The 23,260-nt window shown below is 41.7% G+C and overlaps 3 protein-coding genes across 5 annotated transcripts in view; all 3 read left to right on the top strand.

Moving 5' to 3' along the window:
• LOC119901727 (acyl-coenzyme A thioesterase 1-like) overlaps positions 1 to 23,260 on the top strand; it is a 252,914-nt gene that overhangs the window by 77,247 nt on the left and 152,407 nt on the right. The gene's annotated exons all lie outside the window — the stretch shown is intronic.
• The window catches only part of LOC119901730 (acyl-coenzyme A thioesterase 5-like), a 246,313-nt gene that overhangs the window by 95,924 nt on the left and 127,129 nt on the right, over positions 1 to 23,260 (top strand). The window lies entirely within an intron of this gene.
• LOC119901723 (zinc finger E-box-binding homeobox 1-like) overlaps positions 1 to 23,260 on the top strand; it is a 69,533-nt gene that overhangs the window by 2,422 nt on the left and 43,851 nt on the right. The gene's annotated exons all lie outside the window — the stretch shown is intronic.

Raw genomic sequence — 23,260 nt, 5'->3', positions numbered from 1 at the left:
ACTGCTCACTCCTTTGCATTTCAAAAGAACCGAACCAAACATTAGCCTGCGCTAATGCACCATGACCTCCAGCCTGTCATCACCATGATGTGGCAAACAGCCGCTGATGCTATCAACTATGTACTTTCACAAAAAAAGCTTTAATTTGTGCTTGTAATTTCCTTCACAGGTCATATGCTCATGCTACTGACTTTGTCATTTAAAAATATAACTAATTTACATGCCAATCTAAAGGTGATGGACAAACTTCTGCCATGTAATAGACACTGAGTTGACAGACCTTAACTTACATTACATCCCACCTTTTCTGATAACTGATATCCCTCAGGTGACATTTCACTTTACACATTTTAATGCTTTTAGTCATAATGAAGCCAAATCTCCCAATGATTATTTTAATGACCAATTAATTTACAGATTACTTTCTCAATAAAATTATCATCAAACAACAGTGAAAAATGGCCATTATAATTTCCCAAGTCTGCATATTTTGTTTTGTCCAACCAACAATCCAAGAGCAAAATATTCAGTTTAAGCAGCAAATCCATATTAGAAGCTGGAACCCAGAGAATATTTTTTCATTTTTTCTTAGAAAGGTATGATTTATCAATGATTGATGAAAACAGCCAATTCATTTACTGCATTAATTCGCTAATTGATGAGTCAATTAGCGAATTAATGCAGTAAATGAATTGCTTTCCTCACTTTTAGAGTTTTACAGAATTTTGTTTATGGTCTGAGAACATTATAAGACAAAGTATTGCACATATAGTCCCCAGATTACATCACATAGAGATAGTAATAGTGTAAATGGTTAATAACAATTTGGCATCTTTAACAATATGTGCTGAGGGCACACTCACACCTACCACTGCTATTGTAGGGTCCAAACTATAGTGTCTTGTTTAAACTCCACCTCTTCAGACCCATATAACCTTGTGTTTTCGAGTCATTTCCTGTAGGTATGATATCATTCATAATGAGCCATATTGCAGTTTGTTTGTGGAAGGGACTCTCAACTATCTAAACAAAGTAATACCAGCCTGCCTGGTCTTACTGATAGATGACATGTCAGTTGGCCTTGCTCTACTTCTATACAGAGATGATTTCCCACCAGGCAACAGCTGTAAACATGCTGGTATAAAAGCCCAGCAAATGATTAGTGTCATCGAGGTATAGGCCTGCAGAGACTCCCAACAACCTTTACTTTTCTCTTACTGTACAAGTTTTTGCCCATTACACTGTACATTACAGTGAGTTCTAGCAGCATGCGCAGTATATAAAAAAGTTACTGCTGTGTTTTTAAAGTAAATGTATATGCACATCCTTGTAAAGGGTGGAGGAGAAAGGAAAAAGTTGTGATTGTTTTTACTTAAACCTAATGGCCTTATTGAACCGGTCCACAGCTCCACTGTATGTCAGTCCTCTTCAGTTCTTCTTCTGTAAATGGCAGGTGCCGTCCCTCCACACACTCCGCCTGTTGCTGCTGCCACTTTGGTCACGACTTCGTCATCTAACGCCTTTCCTCTTGCTTAAAAGTGCTGCGTGTTTGTGTGTGTACGAGTGCGCTCTCAGCTGGGCTGTAATCTAACACTGCAATTTAGGGACTACAGGAATGTGGCCTGGTGTTAACATACCTTGACAGGATAAACACAGCGGCCTACTCCCAGGCTCAGACTGCTCATATGTACAAGCCTGCCAGGGGCCGGGCCTTCACCACCATCTGTCCGTCTGTCCCATCGAGGTTTTTGGATAAATAAGGAAAGGGTTGGGATTTTAAAGGTACCCTGTGGAGTTTTCTTGTAAACAAACAAAAGTTATGTCTCCATTCAGAGTTACTCACCAAAACGCATTGTGTACACATCACTGAGGTCTAACAAACATGTTGAATGCATTTCCTTCCTCATCCAAAATACAGCATTGTTTGTGTCCATCTTTACTAGCTAGCAGTCTTCTTCTTTCCTGACTTTGCTGGCGCTTTGCAGCACATCTTGGTGTGTTACCGCCACCTGTAGACCAGTGGAAAAGTGTGAAACCATTGTGTGCAATTTGCTTACAGTGGTGGCCTTGTTTTTAAACTCACTGTGAATTTTGAGATTGAGTGTTGACCCTTGAGGTTGTTGTAGCTGGTCAGTGTGGAGTGTTAGCAATGTGAAGCCAGCAGCTATTAGTGTGTTTCAACAGAGCGCAGTAAATATATGCCTGTAAGTATGAGCACACGTGTCGTTTTATGTTCAGCATGTGAAGTTAAAGGGGCCGTTTGTTAGAAAATATTGTCGTGATTGTGATGCAAATTTTCTTTTCCTCATTAACGGCAATTCGCATTATGTGTTAGGATCGAGCTTATGGACTAAGCTCTAGGTATTTATAACATCCTTTCAAGAATAAAAAAATAATAATGGCAGGAATGTGTATTGCGTGAATTGCCTGTGCAAGATAAAGAAAAGGTAGTGCTACTACAAGTCCAAAACTCCACAGGGAACCTTTAAGCAGTGGTGCGTTAACCGTCAAGTGTAGTGTTTACAACAGCTTTCAATGGCTGTTCACTGGGAAACAGACATTTGTTGATATGAAAGCGCTTTGAGTTACTGTTTTAAAGGAATACTCTTGTCTCTTTGGTGATAGGGTCTTTGATCAGCTTGCTGTTGTTTCATGGGTAGATGAGTGGCATTTTATCTGCGTCTGGTATTTATTCAGCTCTCCTCCGTAGATGTTGATGCTGCTCTATTAATACTTTGCATGTTGTACAAGCAAGCTTTGCATCATCTTATAAGGACCATGGGCTGAAGCCTATTGCTTCAGATCAGTGCTGTATAGTTCACTATTTCTGTTTACCAGTGTTTTTAGACCATGACACACTGTGGCATGGCTCGACCCTGTACAGTCATACTATCTCAAAGGAAAAACAGGTTAAATATAAATGCTGCACCGTGTTTTGTAGTCCTCTTTAGTCTTTTTTGTCTTTGTATGAATGAGACATTTTCTTGAGGTTGCCCTAAGGTGCTCCAGTACAGCTGTCCTACAGGGCAGAGGAGTCACGTGAGTGTCCAGCTTCTGAGATAATATCACTCATTTATTTGTAGCTAATTTGCCTTGCCATTGGCTGGGTACATCCTGGTACACTCATTATATTAATTTGATAACAAATAATAGATGTTATAATGTTGTCTAATCACATATGCAATTACGCAAAAAAAACCACAGCTATTTATATACGAATGACTAGTAATTATTTGTTATGTATTTTTTTGTGTAATATGAATATTCATGCACATGTTCACCTTTGTAGTCTCTAAGGGAGATGGCAGTGTCATAGGAAAATGGAGTTATTAGAAGCGGTTGTGATCAATGGTAGCTGTTAATTGATCCATGACCATTGGTCATTCATGTTACTTTCTCCTTGTGCTAAAGATCCTGGGGCTGTGTGTGTGTGTGTGTGTGTGTGTGTGTGTGTGTGTGCGTGCTATTTCCCTTGCACAAATGGGCCTGTGGAATGACAAAGCACTACAGGATGTCTTTAGCAAGTCAGTATTGAGCCCTCCCATCGCCTTTTATGGTCCAGAGGGGGAGGTGCATCAGGGCTACTGATGCTGCTGCTGTGACTAATTGAGTAGTGTGTGTGCGTGTTTGTTTGTGTGTATGTGTGTGTTAGTGTCAAGGTGGGAAACTGCGACTTTCCTCCAGGCTTTGTATAACAACACAGGCCTGTTTGTAGGGAGTTACATGTATAAACATGGTGCCTGTGAGGGAAAATCAGTGATTCCTGCTGATGCTGTTGCGTTTCAATTAGATGGCGTCGACTGATAAAGGCACCTTGACAGATCAGGCATGGAAAGATGTCTCAATACAGCCTAATAAAGGCGTACACATCAGCTTTAAACCAGTTTAAACCACCCTGACTTGTACAGTGTTTCTGCAGTTAAATCCACATCTGGATCATGTAATTCATCAAGAACTATACAGCAACAATCACTTTATTAACTAAATTACATGTACAGAAAGTAGCCTAAATAAAATGAAAAATGACTAAAAACATTAGCCAGCCCAGACGTGCCTGTTGTCATGCAGGTGTGATTTGCCCATGCAACTCATGAACACTCAACTGGGAACTATTTTTAGCCGAGGTGGAAGGGAAATGATGTGTAGCCCTCTGATTTGATACGAAACTGAGAGCGATGTCATCTAGGCTGTGCTGCACTGAGGAGTAAAACTGAAACATGCGTGGCAATGTGGCTTTTGAAACTCAAAACTATAAGTTGCCTATATCAACACCAGTGTTGACAACATGCATTTTCGAAAATTGGCCCCGATTGAGTCACTCAGTTCTCCACAAAGAGGTCAAAGGTCAATGGAACTGAGTTACACCAGAAACCACATGAGCCACATGTGCCGAGAAGCGCTTTGTCAGTGAACAGCAGGGTGCTACATAAAAATGAGAAATACACAAGGAAAGTTTCCCCTAGCAAATATTTGCATCAGATTATAACAAAATGGTGTGTACAGACTCCATGCACACCTGAATCAACTTAGGGCTAATCAACACCTTAATTATAAGTATATAATTATAAGTGTGCAAGACTAGAATTGCAGTAAATACTTAAAGGCAGGTGGACCTTGAGGACAAATTGGGAAAACAGAAATGAAGCTGGAATAATTATCCAATTCTTGTTCTGTGTCTTGGCTGCAAAAATGGGTCTTGTCACACATTCAAAACTCCAATAAAATCTAAATATTCACAATAATGTCAAATCACAGAAGTTATTGTTAGTCAGTGTAATCAAAGCCTTTAAGAGAAATCAAGAATTGAATGTCTTTGTGGCCGTTAATTGGTATAATTTAATGAAGATTTTAAAGCTGCTGTGCCCTCATATAACATGTGAAAGATATGTGCCATGCTAAGAACTGAAGAGCTCAGAAGAGCGGTAGAAAGATCTATTGTCTGTATATTCTGCCGTGTTAAATTAAAATAAGATTATACTAAAGCCAGCATAAACCAAACCTACAATGCCATTTAAAATGGATGTTATGAAGACAGAGTTTGCTCACTACCACCTACGCTCAAAACAAAGCCAAATGGGGAACCAGAACTGAAATTTACCTCCAGCACTGCTGGTGCATAAAATCTCAGAGGAACTGCCAAACCCGTATTAGCACTTTTCTTAAAGGTGGCCTAACCCATTTTCACAAGTAACCTGCTTTGCAGTTCCCTTTCATCGTTCTCATTATACCACCTGAATATTCATGTATTCAAGAGGCTCCCCAAGCAGCTAGCAGCTAAAACTTTAATCTATACTGTGTTGTTAACCAAGGCTAAGCGGTGAAAGGCAGCCTGTGGTGAAGGGACACAGTTTATTCTGCTGCTGTTGCTGACCAGTATCCCACCTCAAACCATGCCTGTGTGTGTGTTTTAACTTGTGTCTATACGTGTTTTTTTGTAATTTTGTGGGTTATGTGTGCGTGTAGGCCAGTGTGTGTCAAAAGAAAGAATCCCATTCAAAGTCCTGTGTGTGTGTGTGTTTGTGTGTGTGTGTGGGAGAGGGGGAGCACTCTTTCACACTCAGCCGGTGGGAAACTCCTCTCCCTCTCCTTTGGCGGTGGTACAATTTGCATATCCTGCCATCCTCCATTCTCTTTTTTTCTCCTGCCGCCTGAGAAGCAGAACAGAGGCCGCCGGCTCCTCGAGAGGAAATCAGTGAAAACGCCGCCCAGAGCTGCTGCCTGCCTCCAGGCATAACACCGAGCCACTTCCACATGTGCTGTACAGCAGAGACTAAGTTGAGCCGTAATCCTGTGCGTGTTGGTCATTGAAGTGGAATGGCGCTCGCCTGTGATAGGCTACTCGTTTGATTCACTTCCATTAAAATTGGGACACATCTCAAAGGTACACCAGAAAGATAAACAGGTGTAGGAAAGCTGAAACGAAAGGAAATGCAGCGCTGAGGAGAGAAGGAGTGGAATAATGAGACGGCTGAATTAAAGAACACAGTACAAAGTTAAAGCCCAACTTAATATTAGATTATGACCTCCATGTTTTTCTCTGAACAGAATCATTGTTCTTTGTAAAAAATCCTTTTGTGTCAGTCAGTCATAGAATGAAATGGTGCTTAAACAAGTAGTTCCAGCTTCTCTATTGTGAGGATTTTTTTCTTTGTCTTATGTGATTGTATAAGCTACTGACTTGAAGGTTTTTAACTAAGGATTATTTTCATTGTCAGGCAATGTTAAACAGCTTCCCCACAGACCTTCAGCTTACTTTCTATTTTGGCAAGGTATGCTGTTGTTGTGATGTTAGCTATAGTAGCAGGAGAGCTGTGAGTATCGCTGTCTGGAGCTGGTGGGCTGCTCTCGTCCTCTCTGCGTGTTAGCTTTGCAACAGCAACTGTACAGTTTCGTAACCCACAATTTAGCTTACGTTAGTTACATTACTTGCTGTGTCATTGTTTGCTCTATTTTGTGGTGTTTGTCCTGGTATTAGGATTTCTCCAGAACCTTAAAAGAACCACAGTGGGTTTATGTACTCTGATTTCACATTTTATTACTATAACAAAGCAAAGCTATATGAAACTAAAGCATTCTTGAAAAATTCCCACTTATTAGTGATTTAATAAAGCTAAAAAAGTAAATAGTAAAACCTACAGCAGGAGCAGGGGAGGTGACTTCCCATCAGCCCCAGTGGTCTCAGGAGACATAAATCATGAGCGGTGGACAGGTGGGTTAGGAAAGGCCTGGACTCACTAAAGACCCCTCAGAGACCTCAGTGGGTAGGGCAGCAGCAGGACAGGTGGCAGTGGAATATTAGATTAGAAGCACAGAAGATTGATTTAGTCTCCTTTTGTACAGTGTAGCTGGCTCTCCATTTGAGTCTTTTGTGTCTCAGATCACCGTGCGCGTAAAGTGAGAAGAGTCACCGAAAAGCTGATAATGAAGTGTACATTGCTGAAAATATGTGGCACAAAGGGAGGCTTAATCACCTAAATGTTCAAAAACGAGTTTGCTAGAAAGCTATTTTTATATACCTACCTTTGGTTGAAATCAACCACGCCCCCTCTCGGGGGTTTTGTTGCAAGGCATTTTGGGAACCTCTTGTTCAAACATACGGACACAAATAATGACAGGGCATTATTAGTTCAATAGTTATTATTTGTTATTTTCTCCCATTGCCGCTGTAGTGACACACAGAGTAATTCACTTCTGTAGAGATGTTGTTTCTTAAGTCGTGGTAGCTCGTTAAAGTTACATCTCAGGAGAATTGGGAACCATTGACCACAACTTCCTTTTTGTTTACTTTTACGCACTTGAGTTTGGAGTAGAAAACAATTTGGTGGTTCAGTTTCCCAAAGGAATTCAATAAACGTGATTGGTTGTTGCCAGGTTGGTGCTCCCACGTGTCAGTGGATTTTGAATCTTTGACCAGTGATGGGTCAGTTAAGCGCATAGTCAACTATTTTGTTAATTGATTCATTATTTGTCATTTTTCAAGCAAAAATGCCAAACATTTGATAGTTAGAGCTTCTCAAAGGTGATGGGCTGCAGCTTGTTGGTTGGATAAAACAAGCAACTTGTTGATGTCACCTTGTGGACTGGGAAATTAACTGAACATTTTCACAATGTTCTGCTGTTTTATAGCTAACAATAAATTAATTAATCAAGATAGGATGGTAGATTAGTTGATAATGAAAAGAATTTGCCAGGTCAGTTGCGCTGGTTTCTGATTGGTCTCCTGGGCAGCGCTGCTATTTGTGTTTGAACATCAAACAGTTTATGTTCTGTGGGCAGGTTTCTCTTTATTTATTTTATTGTGATGTTATGCTTCAAAGTTGGATAGCGGCTGTCTGTTTTCCGCCTCCCGTCATGCAGGATGGATGGCGGGTGAACAAACTGAAATGGACCAGAGGATTTGATTAGAGCTGAGTTGCTGAGTTGAGATGTGCAATGTGGATTCTCTCCTTGTGTCTCTGCTCCATCCTTTGTCCAGTGGGTTTGATATGCAGTGCGTGGAGCCAGAGGGATGATATACGACGCTTGTAAAAGTGAACACCGGGAGGAAGAAGGGAGAGGAGGTGGCAGACAATGTTTGCTTGCAAACAAAATATGCCAGCATATTCAAATCTCTTAATAAACTGTCAGTGTAGATTTAGATTTAGTTGAAGCAGGGGAACATTAGGAGTCGTCCTTGTAAAATCATGCAAGCAGATTCACGGTTGAGTGAAAGAGAGAGCTGGAGAGGCTGAAAGAAAAGGGAGTGTTGTTATTGAATTACAGGTGATGGCTGCTAATTGGGCCCTCCAGAGGTTGTGTGTTGGTGCGTGTTTGGTGTGAGTGTGTGTGTGTGTGTGTCTGGCTCTAGGGATGCAGAGTTGATGAAGCTGTTAGGGTAAAGTGCGGGGCCCCAATGCGCTCTCTGAGTGCTGTGCTTTAGAGGATGTCCTGTCCCTGCGGAGGAGCGCTAATGGAGGCCACCCAGCCCTGATGAATTACACCCAGGCTGGATGGATGGAGGGACGACAGAGCCGGTGGTGATGCTGCTGTAATTGAGGCGGCCGTTGAGCGAGAAGAGCGCTCGGTTTTTGATGAGCTGAAGACAAGAAGCAACACGTTGGCGCCGAAGCTGTGACAATAACAGCATTACCACCCCACTGAGGCTGTTGGCAGGGTGACGGCAGGGCCTCAAAGTCATACTGCACGCACGGGCTTTTTATCTGAATACATGTCATTCTGCTGTCACTGATTTGTGTGACACAACAGTGACAGCCTATAGCCAGTCCATAAAATCGATGTTTGATGTGAGATCTCTGGGAACATGCTCTGTTGTCCAAGAAGCAAAGTGTTTTATGGTTACTGCCGTAGCAGGTCGTGCTTGGTAGGATAAATAGAAGAAGAACTAGTAGGCCTAGTTAGTATAATTTGTTCATTGACTGAAAAAAACTATTGAATTTATAGTAATAGATTAACAGTTTACGTAATTTATCAAGCAAAAATACCAAATTTTTGCTGTTGCCATCCACTCAACTCAAATGTTAAGACTTGCTGTTTATCTAGTTGCAAACTGAATATAGTTTCAGAATAGTTTAATGGACAGAACAACATCAGAAGACATTTTATAGACAAAAGAAACGGTGCCCACTGCATATTTTTTGTATCCCATAAGTGATCAGCACTTGATGGGCTAACACTGCGAATCCAGTGAATCAGGGGTTGGTAGAATAGGCAGATACAGTGCCTATGAAAATGTTTTATTCTTCTTCAGTCTTTCAGTTTCAACATTTAATCAAGGTAGATTTACCTTGGCTGTTTTGACACTAATCAACCATTTAATGAAACAGTGAAAATAGATCTATATAAAGTGATTGAAATATACTGTTTAAATACTGTTTTGCACAAGTATTCACCACCACCACAGTTAGTATGTAGAGGCTGCATCTTTGGCAGTGATTATAGCCTGGATACAGTATGAAAAATGCAGTGGTATTTAAAAATAATGATGAGTTACAGCCCTAATAGCCAACATGACTGAACACACAACTGATAGACTAACCGGGACAATTGAAAGAGACAGGAACGATCGCAGACAGGATTTCCCAAAACATCACTCTCCAGTTTAACATTAATATTATAATACTAATATAATTGTCAAGTCATGACTGGGCCTTTCGCTGTGAGTTGATGGAGCTCTTTTATGTGGGACTGATTCTCATATTTCCCTGGATATATCCCAGGGAAATTATTTGGCGCTGATGTTTTTACAGGGTTTTAAGCAAATTGACATTCAGTCGTGAAGTGTGCTTTCTGGTGTTTTTTGTGTATGTCTTTGGGCGAGATAATGGCACCAGCACCACAAGGTTTTAGCTTTCATTTCTTGTGTTGTTTGGAGCTGAAACTATTTATTGATGGACATACAGTCTCAATTATAAAGACTTGCGGTTTTCTTTCTGTTATGTGATACTAAATTAAATATCTTTGGGTTTTAGACAACACTATTTTCTGACATTTTATAGACTTTTAGTAGACTAATTGAGATAATGGGCAGATCAATCAATGATTAAGATCATTAAGAATCATTAGTTGCATCCAGTGTAGGTTAATGGATAGTGCATGGTACTAACACGTTTAGTATTAACTCACGACACATGGCTTTTTTGATAAAAACGATCACCATAACCTACAGTGGTTTTGACTTTTGCACAGCATGTTTGTATTTATTATCACATGCAATTTCCAATTTGCTTTCCCTCTGTAATTGTTGTTCTTTTTTTCTGCTGAGCATTTAGGATCTCTGCTGTCACAGAGAATGCCACCGTGCTTATCCACTTTGGTAGATTGTTGTTGATCAAAGCAGTTTTTGGCATCAGTGTTGCTGCTGCAGCGTGATTGCTGAGGCGTCAGCTGTTCAGTCTACAAGAGACGTGGACAAACGACACTGCAGGCTTTCTCATCATTTTGTTTCTGTGTTTGCGCTGCTGGTACTCAGTGGGTTTTTGGCTCCCTCTACCTTCTCTGAGGGAAACCTGTGGGGCAAGGCTAACACACCATTTGTGTTTCCTGTAGTATGTTTACGATAAACGATTATGTGTTATTGTGTGGCTTGTTTACTTTTAAGGATGTGTGTCTGTTACAACAGGATGTGAGTGGTGGGGTCTCCTGTGTGTCCTTGCAGGGTTTCCCCTGTGTTGTAGCAGTGGTGGCTAGGGTCATAGCGTGGCCTTGTTGTGACCCTACTGATTGCAACATTTCTATTTTGTTTCCTTAACTTTAAACAAAAAAGCTGATTTTTTTAATGTTGCATTGTCCCTGCAGTGGTGGTTTCTTTCTTGATGCACCAGTGCAGAGTGAACGTAGAGGAAGCTCTGCGTGCTATCTTACACCTGCGTAGGTAAACTGTCATCTTCACTTCGCACTGTGAAGTACAAACATCAGATGTCAAACCACATAACCAGCCTGTTATAGTTTAGTATCAGTTTATTGACGTGATAAGACAAAATGATGGGATGTTTTGGCATTACAATTAAACAATTTAAGATTTTGACTTTGGTCTTAAAATGTTCAGCGGTGTTATTCCAAAATAGCTGTCAACTTTTGGAAACCATCAACCAGTGTAGTCGATGGGCAAAAACTTTTATTTCCTGCCTTCATCAAGTATGTAACCTGAGTAGAGGTCTAGGAGAATTGGCACAGGTGCAGCTCAGAGGCTGCAGCTTTTACATCTTGACTGGGTTTCATCAACACTGTTTGTTTTACCCTCTGGTCTCATGCAGAAGGCATCCCACTGTGAGCCCAGAGATACTTGGAGTTAATCTCACCAACCTGTAGTGAGGCTCATTAGTCACCAGTCGCTTTGCCTCTAACAGAAAAGGCAGGCAGAGGTCCAGAATTTATCAAAAGAGCAGTGTGTGTGTATACCAAACTATATCTTTTCTACTTTTTCCATATTTAGATGCGCAGTGGGTGAAAAAATGAGATTAATCATGATTCTTATCTTCTACGATTCTGAATCAATTCACAGGGTCTAAAAATTGTATTTTGACGGAACAAAAAAGGTGGAAGCACGCAGTTACTAAAGAAATCTCGAAGTTCATCATCAACAAAGGCAAGCTTTTTGGATTTACTGACTACTGATAATTAGCTGATAAAGACAGAAGTGAAGTATTTTGTGAATACATACTGAAATGTTGGTCAGAAAATGACACAATTCAATTCATTATTTTGAAACAGGAAGAAGACTGCAAGGTGCTTCCCAGGTAATGCAGTTAAATAAATTACTTTTGTTTCATTTGCAGCTCGGTGGTCAAAAGGACAGGGGTCAGTGGTTTCTTTTATTGAATTAAGAATTGTCTTGAATCAAGAAGGGATTTAGAATCGAATCCTGACAAAGATTCAGACACGTAACATATAGTTAAATAACTTTTTGTACCAATGTAACAAAACCTCATTTCTTGAAATAAACTCATGCTAAATTGGAAATGGAAAAAGGTGCATATTAAACTAATTAATCCAAAGTAGGATAGGTATGTGGAAATATGTTAGTGGGCCGCGACCTAAAGATTTCTCCTTAGGTTGTTTTAGTTTTAGTTCTTACTTATACAAACAGTTAAAGCCCTTGCCAGCCTCTTTTCTCTCCCACTCAATTGATCTCAAGACATATCCAGTTTATTTATCTACATAGTGCCCTCGTCAGATTTTTCTTAGTAACACTGCACTTAAATGCAGCCAAACCAAAAGCAGAAAACAAGCAAACTCAATGTTTTGCTGCTAGTGTGTGTGTGTGTGTGTGTGTGTGTGTGTGTGTGTGTGTAAATATACACCCATCCCAGCGTAGCAGGTGTGCATGGGCTTCAGCCCCATTACAAGTCTCATAAATACCACCTGACACCGTTACAGCAGGCAGGCGTCGATATAAAACTCTCCTCCTGTGGCGTGAGCATGCAGCCCTTCAGCACAATTATATTATACCAGACTTCAGGGGAGGAAAGCTACACCCTTGCCCAGAACCTCTTAACAGACCGAGCTGGTCTGGGCACACATACTGTCTCTCGAGCTGTTCCTTATGACTTCAAATTTTAACTGTTTGTATGTTTGCATTTAAAGCACTTTGTGGCAAATTTTTTCTTAAAAGCCTTACAAGAATTAATTTGACTTGACTCGACCTTAGTTGGCTCCTTTTTTAGTTATTTTTATAAGTGGATCCTCCAAAGCTAGAACGTGTAATTTGCCACACATGGTCATTTGAGACTTTAACCCTGGCCAAAAACGCACACAGTCACTCTCATATACACACACTTTCAGAAGCATTAAGTGTGCTTCAAATTTAATGGAGAAAAAAAAAACATCATGAAGGTCATGAAGGTCAAGGCGTTCTGGAGTTTAATCCCTCTGTATCCAGTTGATGCAAATTGTGCACATTTGTGGCCAGATGTTGTTGTAATTATGAGTATTGGTCTGGCATTCACTTTGTGCAGATACACCTGTGCAGCGTTTTCCTGTTTAGCCTCTTTGCTGCCTCGCCTGGGTGACATTTCAGTCGGCCGGTGATCTGAACGTGCTTGACATTTTGCTAAACTGCATTCGGAAAGGTTCTGCCTGTACCAGTGTTTTCCTTTCCCCCTCCTCCCTGCATTGTGTGACTGGGTAAACAGACACTCACGCACACTCAAACACATGCGTATATCCTCACAGACTGCCTATACGTCTGGGGAGTTTGCTTTGTACGCCTGCAGGTTTAGGAGTATGCCTTTGTCTTTACTGCCTATCACGCACAGAGCGGCCTTGAGTTGTTTATGTTTTATGTTTTTGTTTCACATGTGCCCGGACATTAGGGGTTGCTCAAAGTAGGTGGAACATACATTTTAATGCAAATGCTTCAAATAGGACTATTTCATCCGTTTGCATGTAAAATAGACTAAAGATCAATTAGAGAAATGTTCAGCGCTGTGAAGAGCAATTTACAGTTCATACCAAACACACTCCTGTTGTAGAGAAGAAATCCCGCCTGTTGCTGTGCCTCTTCCAACCATCCCAGAAGTTCAGATGAACTTTTAATCCAACGGCTGAACGTATGTGGAGCTTGCCCCCGTGCTCTGGCTCTGTGCCACTCAGACATGAAGCCTTCCCCCCGCACTGCCAGCTCTCTGGTACCCGGGCACGGACTCATCTCCCAGCTTGACGTTTTTCTCTCTGACAGCCGTTCAAAGCGAGCTAGCTTGCCGCCCGGCATCCAGACGGCCGCGACGTGGTCTTCATTTAGTGAGGACAGAAGTGCCGTGCCAGCCGAGGCTACGTGCCAGAGAGCTGCCCGCAGAGCTCGTCACGGCTGCTGCCAACTCCTGACATACAGTAGACGGGCGATTTTGCGGCGGCCATGCTAAAAATACAGTGATCTCATTAAGTAATATGATGTAAGATGGTGGGATGGTGTGAAGTAGCCTGCTGGATTTGGAGATGGAGATATCATTAGTGGGGATGGGAGGGGGGAGGCTGTAGGTCTGTCTGTTCTCCATCTGTGTTCTGATTATGATATTGGGCTGCTGACTGGATACACAGACCCATTCATAAAGGCTTAATCTGTGAGGAACTGTGGAACGTTTGGATTACAGATAATACAGTATGATAGTGATGCCATTTTGTTGTAGTATTTGGATTTCAGATGAACGGATACAACCATCTATACTTAACGTCATCGAGTTGTTAGATCGGGTGGCAGGAGAGAGAAATGAATAAATCAGACATGATATCCAAACACACACCTCCTGCCAGTGATATTGCTCCGCTAGCCTGAACGACCCATGAGCTAGCTGTTCGTTCCAAATCACATTTGACCCTAGAAAGATACTCCAAAAAAGCTTTACATCTGCATAAAGATGGTCGAACAGTTTACTTTTTATGTCACTCTGATCTTAAGGAACATGTGGTATGTGTTTCAGGAGGTAAAGTTTGTATCTAAGCTCTTTTCTTATTAGGGTTGAACAATGAATCTAAAGATTATGGAAACTGTAAAAAGTCCAAGTGCAACATCCAAATTGTAGGAGCTGCAATATTTTGATAAAGATGAAATCTGTCACAACAAACCATTTATAAATTAAGCACGCTTGTTTGGTACAGACACCAGAAAATGAAATGCAAAAATGACCATTCCCACAAAAAATGTGACTTATATCGGAACATCTGTCAGAATAATCACAGTATGATTTTTTGGGAATATATTTCAGCCCTATTCCTTACTGAGAAAAGTGACTGTGCACTTTTACTTCAAAGCAAACAGTTTGACTGATGGTGCCTTACAGCTGACATCAGTTTGCAGAGACTCCTGAGGTCAGCAGTGTTATCCGAGAGCGTTTTTGACACGACAGCAATAGCCTGTGTGTGCTCCAGCATGTTTACCCTAAAGCTCAGACCCAAGCGAGGCTCGTCTGGTGTAGTGTTAAGCTAAGCATTTAGTTTAGCGTAACCTAGCCAAGTGAAGCGAATCGCAGACACAGAAACCGCTCACGGCAACGCACACTTCCCCCACAGGCTAGCTTGTGTTGCAGAGGCAGCTATCTCTAGTAGAGACACAGCTAAACACACATGTGTTGCACACCACAATGCTCAGCTGCTACCGATGCTAAGCAGCTCTTTGTAACCAGTGAAAGTCTAAAGTTTTCCGACCTGTTTCCCAAGGAGTTTTCAGCCGGAGAGAGAGCGCGTGTGATATGAATACTGAGCAGGTAAGAATAGGAGGAAAATGTAGGGGAGCTGGTAGTGAGTATTAGATCATGACCGCAGCAGTGCAGCGGTGCCTGCTGGGGCATAAATCAGGCTCACACAGATTATTATTGATAAGATGGAAGTGTTTTTTCCTGTTGAAACTCACTGTGACCAATGTAAGGGAGAGGAGAGATTAATTCTGCAGGCAGGACTTGAAAGCAGAGCTTCATGCCAAAATGAGAAAGCCACATTTTTTTCAAACGCGCTGCTAAAAACAGACGAGGGAGAAAAAAAGACTGTTTGCTTAAAAGTAAAACCAGATATTGAATATGTTAATCCTTTTTCTGATACCTCGTGGTGTTTTGTTTGGAAAACGTGTATTTGTGAGAAATGAACAGTAACCATTTGGGAAATGCTTTTTTTTCCAAAGGAGAGGGAAATCTTTTTAGAAGTATATGCATCAGTGTGACTTGTCAGCCATTCAAACAGCAGTCTTGCAGTCTCCACATGGACAGAGAAGGTGGGAAATATGTTGACTGTACTTATTGATCGGGCGTATGATTAGCTGAATGCTTCTACATTACCTGATTGCTTAAATGATATCCTCTGTTTGGCATCAGTGAAAGAGAAAGCAAGGCCTGATGGATTTTAAATTAGTCCTGGTCCAAATTGAAAATACATCACGAGTTGCAACTTTAGCATGTCTGGAAAATCAGGGTGTCGATTGAAACACAAGATGTGCAGGAGGTAAAAGAGTCCTCTACTCTGCACTCTGAAGCTCTGTCTCTCCCATTATATGTTATGATGATTTTAAATGATTTTTTGAGGTTGTGGGGGACAAGGTGAAATCTCAGGGAGTAGACAGACTGATTAAAGACTTAATAGGTGAGCCTGAACTGTATTTCCAGTGTGGTAACCTCAGGACTCTTGAAAGGGAAGGTCAGTGGAGACAGCGCTAGCATGCAGAGCAGAAACCAAGCAGAAGTCAAGTACCACAATTGTTTCGCCAAACGGTTTGTTTCCACTTGCAGAAAAGAGTCCATCTGGCATTTCAGCTTCCCGGGCAGTTCCCCCTGAGCATCTTTTGAACCAGAGGTGTCACCCTGAGGACACGCCGATGAAGCGAGCCTTGACTGAGAGGATATTAACCTTATGGCACCCACCAAAGATCAACCCAGCCCCCCAGCCCCCCCCCCTCGTAGTATAGAGTGACAAAGATGGACGACAGAGAAAGGGGGTTGAGCCTTGTGTTAAAGGTCATAAAGCAGTACTCCACTCACACTTCATGGCACATGCCCAGGTCCAGTAAAGCAGCCTGGACAGACCCTTTCTGTCACTCTGTTTTTGTGATAATATCCAATCTAATGCTTGATTGATGCCTGCTGGGAAATTCCACCTCTTGCACGTGGACGTCGCAGGTCAGGATCAGCCTCATAACAGCCCCTCCAGAATAAGAAGGGATTCACAATCAAGGACACTTCAGCAGGCTGAACCCAGCTGTTTGGTCCACACCGTCACTGCACTGTTCACCAAACCCCCGCTGGCCATGCAGCGTGTAGCTGAAATACAGCAGCATTAAAGCCTGCTATGACTATTTGTATGATTAATTGCTCTACCAGTTTTTTTCTTCAGTAATCAGTTTATTGTTCTAAATTCTATATTTTAGCTGCAATGATTACTCGATTAATGAATTAGTCGATCCAAAGAAAATAATCGCCAATCATTGAACTCACAAACTGTTTGTCGGATTTTTAGTTGCAGCCCAACGTATGTCACATATTAAATTACTTGTTATATCCACTCATAGAAGGCAAACATTTGAGGAGCTGCAGCCAGTGAGTCTGTGCTTAAAAAATGTACTAATTAATTAATTAATTAATTATCAAACTAATTTAGATTAGTTTTGTGCCAGCTGACAATTCAACTAATTGATTTATTGTTGTAGCTCTGTGAAGTCTGGTAAAAGATGCATGTGTTGTGATCTTTTCCTTCTTGTGGATGCTCCTAATGCTCAACAGTATCTGACAACACAGATAGTTAGCTCATCTGCCATGTTTTAGCAGCATCATTTTCAGAATCACAATCGCTAAGTACAATAAGAGGCGAGGTTGTTTGTCCAAGAGGGGTGTATTCACAGACGACACGGTGCATGCAGACCTGCTTGATATAAAGATTACAGTACCTCATGAACTGACCCAGGGAACACTGAATAACATGGTAGACAGGAGAAAATAACTGTCATTTAAAATGAAGCATGGGTGGTTTACTCCTGAAAACCAATGAATGCTTGTTTGCCACGAGCAGGTCTGCCTCTCCCCTGAGATTCTGCTCAAACTGGATGAAAGTGCAGCAAAAGTATCACATTTATTTAAATAAAACCCTGCAGAGAGTTTGACGTTGTGCATAATATTCAGCATCTAATTACATGTTTGTTCCGGGTCAGATTTCATTCTCTCATCTCTTTTTGTACAACCACGAGGTATAGTGTCAGATTTCTAAACTATTCTTTTTTATTTATCCAAGGAAAGTTTACTCAGCAGCACACAAGCTCAGCAGCTACAGCCCACTAAAGGAAGGCTTGAAGAAGTTTTGGATTTTTTTTTTAGAATGGCTGTCGTAAATTGTAATATAGCAAACTGTATCATCAGTGTAGAGGCCTGCAGCCAAATCCTGTATTTTTTCACTGTTTTTAACGTGACCCCTAGTTTACTTATGGAGAGTCACTTGCTTGGGAACTTACCATCCACTTCAGTGATAACCTGCTCTCAGAATATTCTTCATCTGAATGTTTAAAATTAAAACTGACAAACAAGGAAGCAGCCAAATGCGATAACCTGCTGACAGCCAGTGATCCGCCCGACACGCTTGATATTCTTTGGTTGGGAATGTGAATGAAGGGGTAAGTAAATTTTGGGAAAGCACTGTGCTGGGAAACTACTGGGCCAAATACTGACGCTAAGCACCCAAAACACAGCGATGACCTAGATTTGCTCCCCCCAATAGCTGTCACTTAAGCAGAGCAACAGAGGATCCTATGGTGCTGCGAAAACAAATAACAAATCCCCAGTTTCTCCGATGCTTTATTAAAAGTGTCTTCCTCTGCATGTCTGCCTGTTTGTTGTTTGTTTTGTCTATCATAAGGCGCACGATGCAGCATCTGTGTGCGGCAGGGTCGTGTAGGCAATAAGCTGGTTTCTTGCTCCAGATGTGCGCCAGGTCTGACAGACACCAGAGACTCAGGAACTGTGTGTTTTTATGGCGACATTTGAAGCATTTAGTTAACGTTCATGTCCTTGTTGATTTGGGTTAAGTTAAGAGAGCAGAATAAATCTGTATTCATGCCGGAGACTGATATTTGGTATTAAATTAAAGGCCAGTTTAGGAATGTGAAGACAAACAGACGACAGTACAGGAAATATGATAGTCATGGGAATATACAAGTAGTAAGGACTGCATAGCGGTAGCGAGTGGCCGCTGGATTTAGGCTTCAGTCATTTTGATGCCGTGGGTTCCAATCCCACCGCTGCCGGTACTCTTTAATTTGAACAATTTCCACCAGGATACATTAAGTTCTATATTATCATAACGCTAACCTGCAGTAGTGTTAAAACAAAGATGCAAGTGATGCATGATGAGCTACTTTCACCACATTAGCTTTGTTTTGAAACACAGTGCTCTTGTGCTCAGTGGGTGGTAGTTGGTGGTGTGGTTAGAGCAGTAAAAAAGGAACACTTTAGAAAGCTGCAGTCCGTATATTAGTACTGCTGCATCCCTTGTGTGCCAGCCAGGATCTATTTGCAGATGTTTGTCTCCCTGTTTAACACGTGAAATTGTACACATTCACATGTAAAGTTTGAGACAGTGTGTGTGAGTTTTCCAACAAATTGTGGCAGATGACTAGGCTGAGTGGGCTGGAATAAAAAATCTCATGTAATGCTACTTTGTAAATTGTATTATGTGCTGATTCCCCTGTATTTGCTGCTGTATAAACTTATTTATATTCAAATGAATGGATTCAGGAGCAGATCCAACTCTGCACACACAGTTGCATATCAGCCAGAAGATAGTTGCCCTTCTTTCGTCTCTCCTCTGCTGTGTCATGTGGTTAAAGGCCATGTGCTCAGAGCTTCTCCTCCCCCCTCAGCAGAGTGACCTGTCCTCTTGTCTCCTCCACCTACTCCTACTCCTCTTCCTCCAGCCTCCTCCCCTCGTGAGGTGGCCTCTCCACGCTTAGTCTCTGCTCGTCCCCAGTCAGTGGGCGCCAGTGGCCGGGTAGCGATCCTTTCTGACCTCTTTAGCGCTGATTGGCAGAGCATGGCTTTTGGCTTGGCTGCACTCTCTGGCCTCTGGTCTTACACTAAAACATGGCTGCTCAGCGGGGGGTGGCAGAGGCTGCTGGTTACCATCAGCATGATGGTCACCATCAGCATGATGGTGACCATCATGCTGATGGTAACCAGCTGCACTTCATGTTCATCTAAAGATCAACTAAATGTGTTTTGGTGTACATAAATTTCAAGTCACTTTTTATAGTATGTACTTGTATAATATGTAACCTGCTTTTTATTGTATGTACTTGTACTTGTATAGTATGTAACCTGCTTTTTATAGTATGTACTTACCACTAGCACTCATTATCTTACCTGCCAGGTTAAAGCTCTTTATTATTAGGTGTCAACACATTAAAAAGTCATTTAATTAATAATAAATGTGCCTATTTATGCACACCTTTCTCCAGCCACTGTAACCAATGAGGAACAAAAGTAAGATGAAGTATCTAGATAGCACAAGATATACGATAAACAATGTGGATGATGTAATTATACATATATAGATTTCTTGATTACTAACAGATATTCCTGAGGTCCAAATAGCATGGTTTGAAACACCAGAAATGCATATATTCAAATCAAGACACTGAATATGAGAATAAGACACTGGAATCAGTCTCTGTTTAAGTGTCAGTTGAGGATATCTTGGCCTATAAACTGCGTCTTGGAAGAAATGTACTTATTTTTATTCCTCCGTGTCCTGCTGTAGACAAAACCTTTGGAGACTGTGCAAAGTACTTGGAAAGGATTGACCTCATTACCTAAAAAGACGGTCTTGTGAGCGCATCAAGCAGAATAGGAAACAGCAGGTCCGACCTAATTAATCACATGTATTGATGTGATAGTGGTAGTGGCATAACATATGCAAGAAAATCAGTTACAAACAGCCCCACTGTTAAATTGCTGATTCACTACAGAAAAACCTTCATTCCCAGATGCCCTTTACTAACACTGTGCTGTTAGAACAGGGTTTCTCTCTGCACCGTCTGAATTGTCCAGAAAGCATAAAACAAGTGTTGGACAGCAGCACGGTGCAGCAGGATCTTGCTCCAAGGCTGTGAGGGCTCTGGATTCCTTGACCTGCTCCTGCTCCAGGTGCCAGATTTCCTCTCCTTTGAAACATAATTAGCCTTTGCCCGGAAATAGTGTTTCCAGTAAACACGTGGAAGGGGCTCTCCAATGGAGGACAACTGCAGGTGAACTTCAAACTGTTAACGTGGATATATGATTCCTCTGCACCGGCAGGATTTCTGCGTAAAACTACACCTGTGTTTGCGTCCTTGAATCTGTCTGTTTGGTGGCCATGCTTGTGAACGTGTATTTTAGAGATACAGTCCTCTGGGCGAGTGAGGCTTTCCAGTAAAGTAATGCTGAGAGTGGAGGAGAGGTCACAGACTCCCAGCTCTCCAGGGAACAGAAAGCGAAAGAGCATGTGGCATCAATCGGAAGTGTAGAAATATTGCCACATTATTGCTGGCACCATTTACATCATTTGATCACAAATAAGGTCTCATTTAAATTCAAGCAATTTTAATCACATTGAGACAAGAAGTGACGTCACATGACACAGGCTGTAGTTTTTGACTAATACAAGCCTGTTGTGAGCTTATCATTATCAGCATATTACCAGAGCATGTTGATTTAAGTTGTCTCTAAAATGTGTCAAAATAAAAGTTAGACTGCACTATAGTAGACTGTGAGGAGGGTAAACTTTAGCCCACAGGCTGCAGACTGTAACGCTGTTATTGTAGTAAGAAGCAGGGAAACAGCAGGAGTGTTGAGCAGTTTTCTAAAAGGAACCTGTTTACTGTAGGTCCTGCTGCGCATGCACTGCAGTCTATTTGTGCCCGTAATGAAATCAAAGACTCACATGCAGGTGATGTATGGATAATATATAGCCTGTCGTGAGCCTAAGCACTGTGAAAGAGCATGCGCACACATGCGCGCCGCACGCACACAAAGTCATTTAGCAAGCCAACGAGATTTAATGTCTAAGTCATGAATCTAATGTCTGCTAAAGTAGAGACCTACATAAAAATGGAATTACAAAAAGAAAGAGGGAATAAAGGAAAGTGCTTGTACAGCAGTTTCTCTTGGCGCACACACACGCACACACGCATTTACCCTGTCTCTCCCTCTCTGTCTTTCTGAGTAACAGCTGGGCGTCTTAGGTAAATTGAATCAGTCGCTCTGGCTCTTGTGTGGCCCCTGGCATGGAAACTGAAGCTATCAGATAGATTTTCACTCTGTCGCAGTTGGTCTCCTCCTTATTCAGCCTGATGTTTCAGGGACGGTCCGACTGGTCGACTGGATCCAGCAGAATCGAAGGCCTGGGAGGTTTCTGACTGCCTGGTGCCTGCTGGACCCAAAGGAGCCTCCTCTCTCTGATTTATCTCCCCTTATGCATGAATTCTGTCACCACTTGTGTATCCAGTCGCTCTGCAGTGTCAGTCGGTCTCTGTCACTGTGACAGTGGCTGCTCTACTGTATATGTGAGTGTCTTCTGGGAGTAAGGTTTATGTAACCTCACTACTCTTTTCCCCCCATGGGTCTGCTTCAGAGACTTGTAGAAAACGGGGTCAGTCCAGGTTCTCTTAATCGCTTTTTCTTGGCGAGGCAGCCTTGAGACAGCACACACACAAAACACACACATACACACATATCTTTTTGAGCTATTTTCTGCCTGACTTCAGGTCCTGCCCTTAAACCTGTCCATCTAAGCCTTCAGACTCTGAAGGCTATTAAATAGATATTTCACCAAAATCCAGCCTCTTGTTCCCCAGGCTGTTTAACAAACTGCAGGGAAGGAGGTCAGACAGGCAGGCAGACAACATCGCTGTGATTAGCCTGCTAGCCTCTTACTCATGGCTGACTGATGTCACACCAGCAGAGAGCCCATCAGCTACACTGTTTGTCCTAAATAGTATTTTGAAGGTGTCCTGGGACTTAAATAAAGGATCAGTGCTGGGAGGGGCCTGCAGTAACGTACCTGCCCTCTACTGACCCAGCCATCATGTCTCAACATCAGAGCTGTGTAGCTGTATTGATGCTGATGCTGTGGAAAGTAAATGTGAGTATTGTTATACTAGTTTTTGTTTATGCTGTGGGTATCTGGCTAAATGAAGACGATGTAAGCTGAAAGGATTAGTCGATTAATTGGTCATCAATCATCAACAAATTTGCTAATTGGTTAGGCTAATCATTTAAGTCTGTACTGATTAAATGGTATCCAGCCAGGGAAGTAAGCAATGTTTTTATTTTGTTGCTGTGTCAGCCTGTAAGATAGAGGCCGACATTTTTCGGGAATCCTGTAAGTTATGTAAATTATGCAGAAAGTCATCATTTAGAAGCTGATTTCCTGTATTTCATGTAACATGAAACTGAATATTTTGGGGTTTTGTACTGCTGGTCAGACAAAACATGCAATTAGAAGATGTGACCATGGGGTCTGGGAAACTGCATTGGCAATTGTTCACTATTTTGTGACATTGTCTTTACCATAAAAATTAGCGATTAATTTGGAAAAGGAAAAAAGAATCAGTAAATAAATCCAATGCAAAGGACAGTTTATACGACAATAAATGTGATGTTGTCTGGAGCCATCTCATTAACAATGTAACTCATTAACCCTGTCTGCGGCTTCACTCTGATCTGTGACTTACCTGACAATAAAACCCCAAGTGATTTCAGTGTACAAACAGTAGCTGTACACAATAAATCTTTCATGCTAGATTACTGTTTAAACCTCTTAA

This window comes from Micropterus salmoides, unplaced genomic scaffold, assembly GCF_014851395.1.
Source record: "Micropterus salmoides isolate LMB-PRFRI ecotype aquatic unplaced genomic scaffold, ASM1485139v1 Ms_hic_scaffold_14, whole genome shotgun sequence".
In the NCBI taxonomy this organism is placed as follows: domain Eukaryota; kingdom Metazoa; phylum Chordata; class Actinopteri; order Centrarchiformes; family Centrarchidae; genus Micropterus; species Micropterus salmoides.
This window is presented reverse-complemented; position numbering and strand designations above follow the sequence as displayed.